The following is a 4,601-nucleotide window of genomic DNA, read 5'->3' as shown; positions in this document are numbered from 1 at the left end:
TGGAGTATCCTGGAAATCTGAGGGTTTCCTGCTAACATGGTTGAGATATCTAAGCAATACAGTAAGTCATGCAAAGATAGAGAGGGTTTTATTTTAAAAACCCTATTTAATATTTTATTTATATTTTATTTAATTATTTTGTATGTTGCAGACTGACTAATTTCACATAAACACTTAGATAAATTTCATTTACAAAGTCAGCAGCTTACCAATTTAGTCTGTATTTTCCAGATAGAAGTGCATTTCATTTTCTACACTTGACACTCACTAAGAAATATCCAAAGCCCAGACACTTTATATTGTACTTCGGACTATCTCATTAACCCAATAAAAATACCAAAACACAATCAGTACATTTTACTAATGCCATAGGAAGAATCCTCTCCACACTCATAAATGGCACAGTTACGCATTGCCAATAAGACTTATTTTTAACTTGGGTCATCACACAAGGCAAACTGCAAATAGAAAGTTGGCTTCTTGCTGAAAACAGTGTTCTTTTAACATCACGTTCCACTTCAATCATAAGGACACTGCAATGAGAAATACACCTTGGTGGGTACTAATTAGGTTTTAGAGAACAACACAAATCCTTCGTAAGACCCATGTTTCAATTCTTTCATAAAACTTTCATCAACCTCATTTATAGCCTAACTAAATAAACGCGATGCCAGTGAGTTAGCAAGTGGCCTAAGGACAAAGAACTAGTTTCTGTCACTTCTAACGTGCGAATTACTAATTACAAAGTCTTTGTAACAAACAACAGTCTGGAAATAACTGGTTAGTGACTAGATTTCTGTGTCCTGCTCTTAATCTATATGAATCTAAAGAAAAATCAGCACTATCTTTTTCTACATGAACAACTCCTTTGGCTAGGAGTTCAAAAAGTCAAAGGAATTCAGATTTCCTTCAGTTCTTTCCTTCCCCTCTCCCCAGTAATATCAGCCAGAACTGGGCAAACACACACTGATCATGCCTGTGCACTGTCCTACCATACAGGAACACCACACAATCTTAGCAGTTCAACAAAAGATGGCCAAAAGCATGTAAATATGCTAGAAGTAAACATGACAAAAGTATTTTCAGCATGAAAATATCCAAGAGCTTTATTTACTGGTACTGTACTTCATATGGCAAACTCAATGTCCCTCATACAAGAGCATTAATTTCACTTTCAATTAAAAGCAGAACAGGAAGTTACTGGGAGTGGTCAACATGGATTTACCAGGAGTAAATCATGCTTGACCAACCTGCTAGCTTTCTATGATGACATAACTGGTTGGCTGGATGAGGGGAAAGCAGCAGATGTCATCTACCTTGACTTCAGCAAGGCTTTTGTCACTGTCTCCCATAACATCCTCATTAGGAAACTCAGGAGTGTGGGCTAGATGAGTGGACAGTGAGGTAGATTGAGAACTGGCTGTGTGACAGAACTCAAGAGGGTTGTGATCAACTGAGCAGGGTCAAGTTGGAGACCTGTAACCAGAGGTGTCTCCCAGGGGTCAATACTCGGTTTTGTCTTGTTCAGCATATTCATCAATGACCTGGATGAGTAGACAGAGTGTATCCTCAGCAAGTTTGCTGAGGTACCAAACTGGGAGGGGTGGCTGACACTCCAGAGAGCTGTGCTGCCATCCAGCATGACCTGGACAGGCTGGACAGCTGGGCAGAGAAGAACCTAATGAGGTTCAACAAGGGGAAGTTTAGGGTCCTGCACCTGGGGAGGAAGAATCCCATGCACTAATAAAGGTTAGGGGTGGACCTGATGGAAACACATTCTGAGAAGAAGGATCTGGAAGTCCTGGTAGACAGTAAATTATCCACAAGCCAGCAATGTGCCCTTGCTGCCAGGAGGGCCAATGGAAACCCGGGGTGCATAAGGAAGAATGTGGCCAGTAGGTTGAGAGAGGTCATTTTCCCCCTCTGCCCTGGTGAGGCCACAGCTGAAGAACTGCATTCAGTTCTAGGATCCCCAGTTCAAGAGAGACAGGGAACTAATAGAATCCAGCAGAGGGCAACAAAGATGACTTGGGGGGCTGGAGCATCTTCCTTGTGAGGAAAGGTTGAGGGAGCTGGGACTCTTTAGCCTTGAGAAGAGAAGGCTGAGGGGAGACCTTATTAATGCCTATAAGTATCTAAAGGGTGGGTGCAAGGAGGATGGAACCAGACTCTTTTCAGTAGCTCCTAGTGACAGGATGAGATGCAATGGGCACAAGCTGGAACATAGGAAGTTCCATTTAAATATGAGGAAAAACCTCTTATATGGTGAGGGTGTCAGAGCACTGGAACAGGCTGTCCAGGGAGGTTGTGAAGTCCCCTTCTCTGGAGATGTTCAAGACCCACCTGGATGCAGTCCTGAGACTAGATGATCTCTAGAGGTCCCTTCCAACCCTGACAATTCTATGATTTGGTAAAAACCTTGGAGGCCAGAAATAAAATGCCAAAACATGCAAAACTAAGCTGATCCCAGAATCATTGTGATAAGAAGGAAGTCCAGAACAGACGTGCTCTACAAGTTAGCTGATCAGGAGCCCTAAGTCAGCTTCTAGTGCAAAGGACATTCTGGTTTCTGAGCAACCCCTTCCCAGCTGTCCAGTAACAGAACAAATCCTTTTCATTCTCAACAGGACAGATATTAAATAGCATGATGCTCTTCACCCCTGGCACATTTTCAGAATGTTCCTGGCTCCCAAGACCCAGTTGTGTGGGGCACAGAAGAGGAGACAAAGTTATCTGTATTTTGTTCTTTTCTTTTCAAGTAAGTAGCCGAATTCAGAACAAAAATAATCCAGGAAATATATGGATGGCAACAGCAGAATGAGAAAAAATTAAAATAGGAGAGTGGAGAATGTGAGGAATTTATTCTTATGTCCTCTATCTTTACTACAAAACAATTTTTATTTTAAAAAAATTAAACAGCTTCCAAAAAGCTGCTTTCAGACATTTTCTCAATGCCACATAGGACAACATGAAGATTTTTTTAATCCCACTAAAACAAATTTAATTTCAAGTGGGAAATATTATTTAATTTTCTTTTGATACATCTCAATGTTTCCATAATCCACACAACCCCTGCCTAAAGAGAAGCTGATAATAGAGATTCTGAAGACAGAATTTTTTTTCCCCACTTTACTAACCTGCTGTGAAGCCCTAGACAAATTAATTTAATATTAAGGGAAAGAAGAAATTAAACAATAGAGGTTATTTACCAACAGTTAATATGCACTTCAAGGTAAGCAGTATCTTTTTCCTTGTTGTCCTGCAATAAGGGTTATTTTTTCACTTTGGAGAATTTGAAATGTTTGAAATGAATATATGCAGGGATACTCATATGCTAGAGTTTCTGGAAATCTTAACCTAAAACCATTTTAAGGTGCCAATTTAGACAAACCACAGCAATACTTAGTAATTATACACAACAGTAGTATAAAATACTATACAGCTGGCTCGAACAAATGTCTTCATCTGTGGCATGCATGTAATTCAATCTTGTACTCCAAACATAAACCCTTCTGCAGCTATACATATGCTTTGCATATAAAAAATTACTGAAGAGAACTATGTTTCTAATTTTCCCTGGTTCTGCAACATTATGAAACAAAACAGGTGAAGAGTTTTACTAGAATTAAACCTGATAACTTCACTACATTGGCATTAGTGTCTACCATAGTATAGATCAGAGACTTAACTTCACTCAGCTTTTTTTAATAGTTAACTCTTTTTAAAAGAGACCTGGAGCTCTAACAGCTGCTCTGACCCTACACAAAACAACAGAATGAAAGCTACAGGAGCAAAAAGGTAGCATGAGAACAGAAGTAGTCTGCAATTTTTCTTCCCTAGCTGTAAAATAAATGTCCTGACAAAATGGATCTCCCATTGATCTAAGAGTTGAAAGAGAAATACTTCTTAGTCCTTTAAGAGATGTTTAAAAAGAGATCTGCCATTTCCATATAAAGTTAGTGTTGCAAGATCATTAAAAATCAGTCTGTAGAACAAATACTTATGTGAAAACTATCTGATCTTGCTACCTCAAAACCTGTACTTTTGAAAGCACTTTTTAAAGTGCAATTTAGTTAAAATTTGATTCCATTTTATCAAGATGATATTTGAATACCCCTTTGCTTCCTGCTGCTGCTTTCCAAAGGTTGCAAATAAAACCAAGGAAACCAGAAGGAAAACACAATCCACCATGGTTCGGTCCCCATACCAAACAACTGGACCAAGCTGGCAGAGGACAAGGCAGTCACTTAAGCAGATGCAGACTTTATATCCAAGATAACAGTCTTCTCACAGTAGTTTAAAAGATCAACAATTGTTTCTCTGTCATTGAAAACTTTTACACAACATTTTAAAAAGGAAAATACCAGTGTTCATAATGCTGCCAGAGGCAGAATTCTACTGCTTCCAAGAAACCAAGCATGAAACTGCCAGGACCTAAAACCCATGTTCTTTAAGTTTATTTCACTACAGTCCAAGAAATACAGGAGAGCTTTCTTCCACATGGTTTGCCTCCTGAGTTTTTGACATTGAGAACACATTCATTGGCAGCTTTATCACAAGGCATGCAACTAAGTGATGCACAGCAATAAATTGTGCGGTTC

The 4,601-nt window shown here is 39.2% G+C and overlaps 1 protein-coding gene across 2 annotated transcripts in view; it reads right to left on the bottom strand.

The window, feature by feature from the left end:
• ZNF106 (zinc finger protein 106) overlaps positions 1-4,601 on the bottom strand; it is a 29,089-nt gene that overhangs the window by 22,031 nt on the left and 2,457 nt on the right. The gene's annotated exons all lie outside the window — the stretch shown is intronic.

The sequence above is a fragment of the Chaetura pelagica genome, unplaced genomic scaffold (assembly GCF_000747805.2).
Source record: "Chaetura pelagica isolate M959 unplaced genomic scaffold, ChaPel_1.0 scaffold280, whole genome shotgun sequence".
In the NCBI taxonomy this organism is placed as follows: Eukaryota; Metazoa; Chordata; class Aves; order Apodiformes; family Apodidae; genus Chaetura; species Chaetura pelagica.
Note: the sequence above shows the minus strand (reverse complement) of the source record. Positions and strands in the feature narration are given on the sequence as shown.